The 13,415-nt window shown below is 44.0% G+C and overlaps 1 protein-coding gene across 2 annotated transcripts in view; it reads left to right on the top strand.

Annotated features, from left to right (window-relative positions):
* The first annotated feature begins 601 nt into the window (after positions 1-601).
* Positions 602-13,415, top strand: part of CFLAR (CASP8 and FADD like apoptosis regulator) — a 42,519-nt gene continuing 29,705 nt past the window's right edge. The window contains exon 1 of one of the 2 annotated variants that reach the window (XM_021703387.2): positions 602-645. The gene's annotated coding sequence lies outside the window, so the exon portion shown is untranslated. Of the gene's footprint in view, positions 646-2,457; positions 2,691-13,415 lie in introns of those variants that run through there. The other variant, XM_021703386.2, reaches the window with a different exon arrangement.

Consider the following 13,415-nt stretch of genomic DNA (forward strand, 5'->3'; position numbering starts at 1 on the left):
ACTCACAGGATACCTGGAGGCTTTGCCATTGTCAAGTTAAGGTTGTTTCTCCTAGAAAGCAAGGCATTAACAGTAAGACAGTTGGGAGCCTCCTGGAGGAACATTTCACTCTGCCCGCTTCAAGTATCTGTCAATGGGCTGCAGGTTATAAGGACATTTCATTGTATCTACATTTCCTGCTGAAGCTAGGTTATTGATAGAAATGCTTTGTTCTTGTAAATTGCTAGGACATTTGTAACCCGAGGGAGACTCCTGTCTTGCAGGATTGTGAGCTCTATGTTAACTATTTGTTTTTCCTTTCCTTAGCTTTAGGGCAGCCAGGAGTGCCTGAGGAATGTCACACCTGTTCCATCTGGGGGAGGGGGTTGTGGGATGTCAGCTTCTGCTTTGTCCCCTTCTGCTCCCTCATCAGGGGGCGTCTCTGGGCCTAACACAGTGAACGGTAGGCCATCAAACTTTCTTAGCGTTAAGTGCCCAGAGAAGTCTTGAGTGAGAAAGGCCAATGGAGGCGGGACTGGGGCTGGAAGGCGCCACGTCCGCTAACAGGCTTAGACTTTCAGTTTCCTTTTCTTCATCTTTCAGGCGTCATTGTCAGCAAAGCCTGATAGGTCGAAGCCTAAGAAGAGCCCCGCGGTGAGCAAGACGGTACGTGCCCAGTGCTTGCTCCCCTGACTCCCCACCCTCCCCAGATCCCAGATCCTATGCCCCCCTCCCCCCCACCCCCGGTGCCGCCTCTCCCGCACCTCGCAGCTACTCCTGGACTAGCTCTTTCCGGAACTGGCCTGGGACAGGCGATGCCAGGCAGGGGTTAGGGGAGGAGTGGGCCTTCCGGTAGATGACTCAGTCCCCTAGGGTCCTATTTGCTGTTTGTGGGGCAGGGGCTGGCGCAGGCGGAGGGGGCGTGGAGGGGGCGGCAGCCGCGGGACAAACCTCCAGACAAACGGGCTCCGTCGGCCGGTTCTCCCCAGCCCTGGATCTCAGGTGGGTCGCGGGAGGCTGCAGGAGTCCCGGGTGCTGTCCGGAAGCTCCCCCCACCCCCCCCCCCCGGTCACATAACCGTTGCCCAACACTGAAGCTCCAGAGGACGAGTAAACGTTGCTTAAAATCATCCTGAGAGTTGCTCAATTACCGGGACAAACTGTTCTAAAGCCTCGGCAGCGTCCCTTCGAAAAGCTGATGAGAAAGAAGACTTTTCCGGCATGATTACGTGTCTCCGCGGTAGTAGCCAGCCTGGCAGGAATTTTTACTTTATTGCAATAGCCTGGTGAAATAGGTCAGGGTTGTTTTGCACAGCGGTGTACTATATATTTTGGCAAACTGCAAGGAAACTTCCTTGCCAAAGTTTGGAATGACTAGTAAGATTTTTGTAAAGCCTTAACATAGACTTGTTCCCCGCTCCCCGCCTTTCCCCTCATCAAAAAACAAACAAACAAACAAACAAAAACTGGGAAATGTTAAGTTGATTTCAAGATGTTCCTGCTTGATGGTGTCCGGATTTGGACAGAAGGACATGTTCTTTTTAAACATTAACAGTGGAATGCAATAGAACAAAGACCAGGGAGGCATAGTTTTGGTTCTAGGGAACAGGAAATGAGTAGGGCGTGGGTTAGGAAGGACTCTAAAGCCCTCTCGAATTATTTTCATTTGTTGACATTGACATTTAATTTACGCAATGAGATTTTAGTCCCAATAGAGAATAAAATATGTTAAGCATTTTGGACACGGACAAACCCGGATAATCTAAAACTAAGACGGGGCTCTGATGGGCTTGACCTACTTTAGGTAAGAGAGTTCAGATAAGAGGAACAGAATTTTTGGTATTTTCCCTCTAGTGGTTCCCCTAAATAATCTTACAAAAAAGTTTCAGTGGGAGAAAATTTCGCTTAACACCAAAATTACAAAGAAAACAAAAGAAAAGACTCGGGTTTGGAAGGGAATTTTGAATGTTTGCCGTAAAGAAGTTTTCATCTTTTATGCTAACATTTATTTTACTTACAGCTTCTGGGATGGATGTCCTGATTAAAATGGCTTTTTCTAACGACTGAACGTTTTCTCCTGTTTGTAACTGACATTTGCACTTCTCTTTAACACTGTATTACTTACTAGCTCGCGCCCGCTTTCGGAGGTGAATCCGCCTGCAGGCCTGCCGCGGTGGGGTGCACCTTGCCCCCTGGGCGTCTTGCACGACCGCGGTGGGGGGAGGGGCGGGAGGGAGCGTATTCTCAGGCAGTTTGCAGCGGTGGCAGGCGGCCTGCTGGAAGCTGCGACCGAAATAGGTTCCGTCTCTGCGGCGCGCGGAGTCACAACTTCGCCCTCAGCGCGTAGGTGGGGAGCAGCCACAGCACCCACTCATTCTCCGCGAGCAGCACGTAATTCCCCCGAGCTCCACGTGGCCCGTTGCCTACCCAAGGGAGAGTTTCGGGACAGTCGCGGGTGTACCCTTGTGGAGTTTTTTCAGGTGCGGGGGCGGAGGGGTCTTGAACCTTAAATCTCTCGTCGGCTGCCTGGAAGAGGCGCACAGGCGCTTAGCTGGAAGAGGTTCCCGGAAGCCATCTGGAGAGTCCACTTGTTGATGGGTGTACTCCAGTTTCTGGAGTACTCGCCACGCTGGTTTCCCGGAGCTGCAGTCCTTCACGGGTTGGTCTCGCTCCCGCCCGAGATCTAGCGGGAAGAGCCGGGGCTGCCCGGGCGTGAGTAGACTAAGAATCCTGTCCGTCTCTCCTCTCTCGACCCGAGCCCCAGTGCTGGAGTCGCCTGGGCTCCGGGGGTGTAAGGGCACTGCTCCTGACCCCCCCCCCCCAATGGATTGAGCCGCTTTTAGCCCTTCTGGTCTGTTCTGGAGCCTCCTGGGGACTCACCTACAGCAGTCCCGAGTCACCAGGCGTGTCACTGTTTTAAATCTCAGGAATGGACTCCGTTTGGTTATTTCTTCCTTGTAGGGTCCCAAAGGCTAATTAAACTCGTGTTTATGGACTGAACTTGCCTCCTTTCCTTTGATTCGGTGTAATCCTGCCAACATTTATTGAACTCCTATGGGCCAGGCTGAGTTCTGGGTGCTGGGGACATAGAGATGGATCTGAACTTGGTTCCTTCCTCCCGCAGAAGCTCACAGAGTGGTTGGGGGAGCCCAAGCAAAGTTACCTACACGGGTAACTTAGATTCAAGGCAGCCTAGACAGGGGCCACTGACAGCCAAGAATGGGAGGAAAACAGTTGGGCCACGCTGGAGAAGTAATGACAGGTAACAGAGGGCAACGTGTACTCACGCTCGTTCTTGCTTTCCTTACTATCCATCAGTGAGGTAAGAAACACTATCATTACTGCAATGCCCTATTTCTCCTTTATGTTCAGCTCCTGTCACTTACTCTCAGAAGACTCCATAACCTACCACCACATGTTCCCTTCCTCTATACTTTCATACATTTGGTGGTTGTCTTTACACTTACCATAGAATTGCACTTAACACTCTGTATTGTAATGCTTTTCTTCAAAAACTTTTCAGTTAAGTTGTATTATAATTATCTGTGTTAAAATATATGCAAAGTAAATAGAGAGAGCCCTTAGGAGTCCATTCCCTAAGATAACAGAAGGTTGAAGTTTAATGTTTTTTCCAGACACTTTATACACCCAAATACAGACTTTTAAATGTTTTTAAAATATTTATTTTGTATGATGCTTTTTCTTCAATTGCATTTCAGAACTGATGTTTATTTTTTTCTATTAACATCTCTTCTTTTCTCAGATGGAATTTCACTCCCCTCCAACGTCAGTGTTTCTAATGAAAGATTTTTTTCCTAATGACCACTTTTCTCTTTTTTTTTTTTTTTTTTTTTTAAAGATTTTATTGATTTATTTGACAGAGAGAGACACAGCGAGAGAGGGAACACAAGCAGGGGGAGTGGGAGAGGGAGAAGCAGGCTTCCTGCCGAGCAGGGAGCCGGATGCGGGGCTCGATCCCAGGACCCTGGGATCATGACCTGAGCCGAAGGCAGACGCTTAACGACTGAGCCACCCAGGCGCCCCCACTTTTCTCTTTTTGAGAATGTGTGTATCCACAGTTTACACTTAATTCATTTGCTTGTTTATATGTCTCCAATGTTTTTTCTCCCTCAGTTCTGGATTTAGAGAAGTCTTTTCTTCTTTGACCCCATGTACATATGAATGCATATATATATATAAATATATATAAATATTTTCTTTCCAGATAACACTGCTTCTTTCTCTGCTTTTAGCCACTTTGTCTTTATTTGGCCATTTAAGTTTTTGTGCAAAACAGACCAACAGCTTCTTCATTGTTTTCCTCTTATTCTATACATTGGGTTGTCATCTTTGGTAATTCAGTGCTTATAAAAGAACTAACCTTCACCCATGTCATACCACATTCATCTGTATATTCAAGATGGTTTGTGTCTTCTGCAGGGAACTCTTCAATTGGAGAAATTAACCCATTTTATTTACATTAATATCTATATACTTAAGTTTTTCAGTGTAATTAAAAAATCCTCTTGTAGCTACTTGCTCCAAGGTTTAAAATGTTCCTCAGGCTAATGGCTTCAGTCTATCATCTGATTTTACAAGTGGGAACCAAAGCTTCCTTATCTACTTGTCAAATTCTTGAGCTTTTTTTTTAATCTTTTGGATCTTCCCTTTAGCTTACTGTATCTTTTTTGTTTGTTTTTGGTTTTGTATTTTACTTGAAGCTTTCAAAAAGTATCGTTCTTAAAATCAATGATTTTGTTTTAAAGAGTAGATGCATGACAAATCTGGCTTGGATACTGTCTGGTGAATGAACCAAATTCCTTGCAAGAATGACCAAAGCTTGATTCAGAGTTGAGTAAAATAAATCAATAATAAGTGAATCCCTTCATTCAGCATTTACTGAGCACCTGCATTTACTGAGTCTATCTTTTTTAGCTGGATTGTCAACAGGAATGTCAAGGAACCTAGAAAGAGGGAGCAGGAAGGAGATCAGAACAGTTAAATAGGTACCAGAGATAGTGATGAGGCTGAGGCAAATGGGGAATTTTTATTTTCTTCTTTACTTTTCTCCATTTTCCAGATTTACCTATAGCATGCAAGTAGTGCTTTTTATAATTAGGAAAAAGAATGCTATATAGAAGAATCGCAAGGGCTTTATATCTCCATTATTATGCACAACTTCTGATTTTGAACAGGACTATCTCCTGACGGGCCAACCTTGGAGAATCCATTGTATGAACTGAACAAATATACTTGCTAGGTTGAATTTTTACTTCAAGCTAGTCTTGTATAGATGGGCTTCAGTGCAGAGAAATGTCTGCTAAATAATTTATTTTAGTGTGGCATAATTGGACAGATAGAGTTGTTTCTTGAGCCCTATCTAATTCCTTTGATGAAATCCCTGAGGAGAAGGATTGTGTATTTTCCTGATTGCGGTTGTATGGTGATAAAGATGACCTACAAAGAACAGGCTAGGTCACAGCCCTCCTTTGCACTGCTTGGAACTAAGATCTGGTCTCTGACCTAAGGCTTTGATGAAGCATTAAAATTTGGAATCTTGCTCAAACTCAGCTTTGCCTGTTGCTTTTTGTTGTTGAGGAAATTGAAGCCTCAACAATTGATGAATGCAGTAAATGCTTCACACTGTCCTATGGCTGTTTTTCAGTCACATGAGTGAATATAGTGATTGTTCATGGACAATTAGTTGTGTCTTAAACTTACACCATCTCATACAAGGTATTAGTAATTTTGATGATGTCCTATTTGAGGAAATAATTCTTTAAATTTAAATGCACTTTTTTTTTTTTAAGGATTTTATTTATTTATTTGACAGAGAGAGACACAGTGAGAGAGGGAACACAAGCAGGGGGAGCAGGAGAGGGAGAAGCAGGCCTCCCACAGAGCAGGGAGCCCGATGCGGGGCTTGATCCCAGGACACTGAGATAGTGACCTGAGCTGAAGGCAGACGCCTAACGACTGAGCCGCCCAGGTGCCCCAAATTTAGGCACTTTTGAGGCCATCCTGAGAGAATTATACCACATGCAGAGGATTGGCCTAGAGGTTTGGTAAAAATGAAAATCTTGACACATAAATCTTAGAGTTTTAAAAATTATGGTAATGGCAAAGGATAAAATTTTAGCTAAAGGTACAGTGAGACAGACCTTTTGTTAAAAGGCCAGGGGATCCACCGAGGTTGGCTAGAGACATTGTATTCTGCCTGTTCAAGATGAGGTCCTGTCGGCTCCTAGGAAGCCCTTTATGGCTTCTGGGATCGAGTCCTGTATCAGGCTCACCAAGCCTCTTACAATCACACAGTAAGCCACTCTTAAACAATAGCATTGTTATCCCTTATATTTGCAAAACCTTCCTTTCACAGTCTTTTTCCTGGATCTAACAACTGGGTTTCAAGTATGATACCTATGTCAACACCAGCTCCATCTTGCTTCATTGTAGGTTACGAAAGGATGAATAGGCATCCCACGTGTGTGGGCCTGCTGGAGCTGTGTAATGATGGCCAGTCAGTTCTTGGGAGGGTGAACTTGGTAAGCCTGGCCATGGCTCAGCATAGCCTAATGAAGATGAACGAGAACCTACCTGTCCTCAAGGACCTTACCACATATGATAGATACCCAACCAGAATAAGATAAATGTCAGAAGAGAGTAAAAACAGTGCTACAAAGCAGCAGGAAATGACCTGACTTAGGGATCAAGATAAGCTTATGGAAGAGAAGCCTTGAAAGATGGGATAGAATTTCAATAGGCAGAGACTGGGAAGAGGGAAGGGGCTTTCCAAAGGGAGGCAAATGCTTGAGCAAAGAGGTTGGGACAGAAAAGCCCTATCCAGAGAACATTGAGTTATCTATTTGTCACGAGTTAAATTACAAGTTGGGTCTTCTTGGGGCAATACTCTTAGGTACTTGGGCTACGTAGGAGAAGTTTGCCCTCATAGAAATTTAACTTTGGTTAAGATGGAATGGGCCATGGGGCACCTGGGTGGCTCAGTTGATTAAGTGTCTGCCTTTGGCTCAGGTCAGGATCCCAGGGTCCTGGGCTCCAGCCCTGTGTCAGGCTCCTTGCTCAGCAGGGAGTCTCTTTCTTCCTCTCTCTATACCTCTTCTCCTGCTTGTGCTCTCTCACTCTCTTTCTCAAATAAATAAAGTCTTAAAAAAAAAAAGATGGGGTGCCTGGGTGGTTCAGTCAGTTAAGCGTCTGCCTTTCGCTCGGGTCGTGATCCTCGGGTTCTGGGATCGAGTCCTGTATCGGGCTCCCTGCTCCTTGGGGGGCCTGCCTCTCCCTCTGCCTCTACCTCTCCCTCTCTCTCTGTCTGTCATGAATAAATAAAATAAAATAAAAAGATGGAGTGAGCCATTGCATTGAATGGATTTACTTTTATTGACCCTGGTGATTCTGCTTATGTTTTTGTATCTAATTAGAAGATTCATACTCTACTCTCCGTCTAGATGATTTCTCATTCTGTGGTTCTTTCATTCCCTCATTTTCTGCCACCTCTATGCAAGTGTTATGAACCAGGGAGGCGATTGGAGGTGATGTTATGTTGCAATCTGTGGGGGCTTCCCTGAGAGTCACGGGACTGAGCCCCATTAAAGAACTTCATAAAAATATCTTCCGATTTTATGTCATTTTATAATTGAGATTATCTATTGCTTGTGGGCAATTTGCTATAATTGAAATGCACGGCTTGTGAAGCCAAATAATGTTTTAATGTATATTTTTAGCTCCCGATGCATAATAATGGTCAGTAACATCTCAAATTGGAAAGTGTTTATGGCTCAGCCTTGGTACATGGTCCTCTAGACCATGTTTGAGTATATATCTGCAGCATTCCAGAAATCAGGAACCACATGATGATCTATTATTTATAGATCGATTATTTATAAACCTCATTTTAAATATCTGTGTGTGTGGGGAGTGTTGTGCAAAATGGCATTTCATGCACTCTCTTAGGTTTAAAATGCCTCAGGTGGAAGAGGAAAGATGGGTTCATTATATTAGCTGTTTGAATTGTTACCCACACAGCCCACCTCCACCAATTCTGTACACGCATGGAAGGTAAAGGTGGCTTCTCTTAGGTTTGGGATGACTTCACCGAACTCCAGTGAGATAGCCACATCCTCTTTTGCCCAGGATCATGTAACCCCTTCTCCTTGATACTTTCAATCTTCTGGGCGACTCTCTGAGGGACCTGATGTTTCTGTTTCAGTGGGGATTTCCAGACACCTGAAAGTTCCAGCTTTAGAGGCTGCTTCCTGCAGATGGTGAAGCTGGCTCTCCTCCATCACCCCCCAGTTTGGTGGTGTCCTGGGAAGTAACATTTGCTTTCATACTGTGGCCATGCTTGTTTTCCTGCCACACTGTGACTTTGCTTCAGGTAGAGAAGCAGTACAAAGAATGGAGGATTCAGTAGGTCTTTGAAGAGGTTAAGGTATGATGGGAATTAGTCATGTTGGTGGTTGTGTTATTGATTACAAAGAATGTCGTGTGCTTCAGATACCAGACGGTTTGGAGGCAAAGTGACATTCTGGTGAGAAAGATTGAGAAACCTGACTTAAGTTAACCACATTTTACTGTCACCTGTTGGGGCCAATGCTGGGTACCAGGGAGGTATGTCCATCATACTGTAATGATACAAAGAAGTTACTGGCCAAGTCTGTGTGGACTCTTCCCAGGAAAGCTTTACACAGTGGGAGATGCTTCAGCTGGCCCTAAAAGCTGAGAAGGGTTTTGCTGGACAGGTAAGTGGAAGAGGGTAGTCCAGGCAAAGGCATAGAGGCGTGGGAAAGAACTCTGTGTTGAGGTTAGGCTGAAGCCACATGTGCAAAGTATGTGTTAATGAAAGATGAGGGCAGGTGCTGGACCACAAGAGGCCTTGAATGCAAAGAAAATTGGAACCTGCAATGGGAGACGAGGAATCATTGGAAGGTTTGAATTAGGAAAATGACTTAGTTCAAGCATGGACTTCAGAAAGTTCATTCTGATAGAGGATTGATTTGGAGGGGTTGAGACCAGAGGCAGGAAAAACAGAAAGACCAGGAGAAAAGTCCTGCGTGAGAGATAGATACTAGGGTACACCCTCATTTAAGGAACAGGTGCAGAAAGAGGGTGCTGAGGAGTCACAGAAGGTTAGGGAGGGACTGTGTAGAATATAGTGGTGTGAGGTGAGCCAAAGCAGTTTCCAGTAGGGATTAATCAGCAGCATCAGATGGGATAGGGTGCCCAGGTAAAAGAGAACTTCCAAGTGAACTTGGATGTGGCCACTAGGTCACCAAGTCCCCTACAAGAGCACTGTTGGCAGGACTGGGACACTAGGCTGTGCAGAGTGAGGCACTCACTCAGGCACAACATTTAAGGGGGTGCTCAATTCAATAATCAAGAGAAATTTTTAGTGCAATATTTTGAAAAAAATTGACATTCATGCAAAAAATTCACAGTGAGCAAACTGTCAAAATTTAAAATAGACACAGCATCAGTTTACGGATTTTTCTTTGGCCTCAGTTCCAGTATGGCTCCATACTGAGTGTCATTTTGTAAAGGATACGGTGAGAGGGAGGATTCAGGTAGGAGCTAATTGAGGAGTGAATTGAAGTTGTAGGAATTGAGGCACTGAGTGCAGACTCTTCCTTCATGAGGTTCCTGCTTTACGTGAAGGGAAATAAAGCGAAAGGGTGGTTGGCTTCAGGATCTCAGGCTTAAGGGATTTTTCGTTTTATTTATTTATTTTTTTTAAGAGAGGAGAGACTTGAACGTATTTACAAGCTAGAGGTAGAGAGAGGTTGACGAAAGAGTAGTTGTAGGGGCTCATGGAGACAGGAGGGCACACGGGGAGTGGTGGGAAGGTGGAAGATTGTGGGAATTTACTCCTGATAAATGGCAAGTCCGACCTATGAGAAATGGCACCAGTGGGTGGTGGTAAGGTACAAGAAAGCCATGAAGGCTGGAGCTCTGGCAGAGGTGGGAAAGGAGCTGACCAAGGTCCTGTAAAAGCAATTGCTGAGCAGCAATAAGGGGCCAGCTCAGCTTGAAAGCCACAAGCGTTTGGTGCGATCTTTTCCCCCTCTCCTCAGCATGACTTGCTACTCTAAATGTATGAGTGGAGGAGGCTCACCATCTGAAGATGGGATGCTGGGGTGGCCGACCATCCTGAGACTCCTGGGACTGAGGAGTGTCCTGAGAACACAGGCTTTTTGGTGCTAAGATTGGAAAGTCCTGGCAAGCCGGGACCAGTCCTATACCAGAAGTGTTGCAGAGCTGGTGGTCAGGAGGCAAAGGGCAGATAAATGCAGGTACTGGTCAGAGAGAGTTCCCATGTGTCTAGGTCTAGTCTGGGGAGAAAAGGAAGTGAGTCATTACCGGGTAGCAACTTGTGAAACTCCATTTATTCATTGATTCATTCAACAGATACTGATGAAATGCCTACTATGAGTCGGGCACTGGGGTCCTTCCACAGGAATTGCACAGAAGGAATATCCTTCTGTGGTGACTAACGTCAGCTGGTGCTCAGGACCCATTCTCATCTCTGTCTAGAGGATGGAAAGTTACAAATTGCATTTCCTAGACTCCTTTACAGCCGGGATGTGAACTAAGTTCTGCCAGCTAGGTGCATTCAGGTAAGATTTGTAAACAGAAATGAGGTAGAGGCCAATAGCTGGCTGCTTTTCTTAGTTCCTCTGTTGGCAAGCATGATGGTGGTGAGGTAGTGTTTTGGGCAGCAGCGTTATGGTGTCCAGTCACAGCTTTGGAGATGTTGGAAGCAGGTGGGATGGTCGACTGCTTTCTGATCTCTGGGTCACTTCCATGCAGGTGAGCCCAGCACTCCCAGGGACAGCCTCCTGATTCCCCACTGCCCTGGCTTAGACAAGATCTTTCGGGGTTCTATAGGAGCTTTTCTCAGAAGCCCAGGCAAGAACCCTTTCATCCAACGCTTGAAACAGTTTTGTAAGCATCCATATTAAATGTATTTCTACTGAAAATACTGGGAGTGCTTTCTGTTTCTAGAACATGGCACCGCTCCTTCTATTAGTGTTGTGGATATTAACGCTGATGACATCGGCTTTGTTTGGTGTTAACTAGCAACCGTTCCATGACTTCTACTTGAGAAATGAAACTAGAGCTGGTCTTAGGTTTAGTTGCTTTGCTTGTGAAGTTTGAAGCACTGTGGAGAGTTTGTGTGGGTGTGGAAAAGAAAGGGGAGACAATTATTAAGCTAGAGTTTGCCAGTGAGGGGAGGAAAGAAAAGGGGGATTTTGTACAAATTTTAGAAAACATACCCAGATGCCAGTTTTGTCTGGTGAGGGAAGGTGAACTGCTTAAAACAGTAGAGTGAAACAAAACTGGCAGAATATCAATCAATCAGGAGGAGTGGGTATTTGAGAGCAAGAAAGAACAAGAGTTGGGCTTGGATTACCCCTTTGTCCTTCAGCAGAGGGAGGAGAAGCAAGTGACTTCTGAGGAGGAGAGTGGAGTGCAGAGCTAGACAACTCAGCGAGGGGGAGCTGGGAAGTGCCAAGGACCGTCCTTTCTCAGAACTTCTAAAGAACTCATTGTACTTGCTACCCCCTCCTAACCCCCTCTACCCCATCTTTTGAACCATGTTAAATAAAATCTGACGTGTTCTTTTGGAGGATAACTTTGGAATGCCTCTAGGCTTTCTTTCTTTCTTTTTTTAAAGATTTTATTTATTTATTTATTTATTTATTTATTATTTATTTATTTGTCTCTAGAGAGACAGCGAGAGAGGGAACACAAGCAGGGGGAGTGTGAGAGGGAGAAGCAGGGCTTCCCGCGGAGCAGGGAGCCCATTTCGGGGCTCCATCCCAGGACCCTGGGATCATGACAAGGCGGCTCAGTCAGTTAAGCGACTGCCTTCGGCTCAGGTCATGATCCTGGAGTCCCAGGATCAAGCCCCCTGTCCGGCTTCCTGCTCAGCGGGAAATCTGCTTCTTCATCTTCCTCTGCCCCTCCCCACTTACGTTCTCTTTCTCTCTCTCAAATAAATAAAATCTTAAAAAAAAAAAGAAAACCTACAGGGTTCCCCTTTGGTTTATTATTGTTTTTTAATTTTATTGTACTGAGGTCAGAGAATGTGGTATAATGTACATTTATTTTGACATCTGTATACCTATTTCTCGGCCTATAAAGTAAAATGTTACAAGTTCAGTCATTTCCCCTGTGCATTTTTATCTAGTCACATTCTGTTCATGCTGTAATGGAAACCACTGTTCTGAATTCAGTATTTATTATTACTGTGTGTTTTTTCATATTTTTACTACACACACACATTGCTAAACAATATATGGTTATTATTTTTAACATTTAGGATTTTAATGTAAATTAATTGTATGGTATGTATGCTTTAGCAACTTGCTTTCTGCTTCAGCAAAAATATTTGTTGTTTTGTGTTTTGTTTGTGAGATTCATGTAGTTCTAGTTCAGTCATTTTCAGGGCTGTATAGTGTTTCATTAAAGGATTATAATATTTTATTCAGTCTCTTCTTGATAGCCTTTTAGATGGTTGATGGTTTCCTTTTTTTTTTTTTGCTATAACATCTACTGCTGCTAGAAACATTGTGTATATGCCTTGGTATACCTGTCTGAGAGTTTTTAAGGGATATTTACATAGGAATGAAATCTTCATGTCTTAATGTATGTTTTAATCTTTATCAGATATTGCCAAATTGTTCTTCAAAGTAGTCATACTACTTTATGATTCCTCCAGTAACATTGGAGATTCTTTATTTCTCTGACATTTGGTAACAGATACTAGCATTTAACTGATGTGAAATAATACCTCATTGTACTTTAAATTTGCATTTCTCTGACTACTATTATGGCTCAAACATCTTTTCATATCGTTAGTAGCTATTTGGGTTTTTTCTTCTGGGAAGTACCTGTTGCCTATTTTTCCTTTGAGTTGCTTGTCTTATTGATTTGCAGAAATGCTTTCTTTCTTTCTTTTCTTTTTTTTAAAGATTTTATTTTTAAGTAATCTTTACACCCAATGTGGGGCTTAAACCCACAACCCTGGATCAAGAGCCACATGCTCTATTGATGGAGCCAGCCAGGCGACCCTGCAGAAGTGCTGTCTATGTTCTGGATACAAATTCTTTGTTAAGTAAATATGATGCATTTGTCTTCTCTGTCTGTGCTTACTCTCTTTCATTTTTAAAAGGATGCCTGCTTTTTATGTCTTACAAAATCTTTTTGTAATTGGAGGTTATAGATTTTCATTTAGACTTTTATATCCAGGACTTTAGTACAAGTGGAATTGACTTATAAATGATGTGAGGAAAGGATCCCAATTTCCTGCCTATATGTATTGAATAACCAGTTGTCCCAGCACCATTTCTGGACATTTCTGGTCCTTTCTCTATTGATTGGCAGGACCCCTCAGTCATCTGTGTGTGGATTGATTTCTGAGTT

Source organism: Neomonachus schauinslandi, chromosome 3 (assembly GCF_002201575.2).
Source record: "Neomonachus schauinslandi chromosome 3, ASM220157v2, whole genome shotgun sequence".
NCBI lineage: Eukaryota > Metazoa > Chordata > Mammalia > Carnivora > Phocidae > Neomonachus > Neomonachus schauinslandi.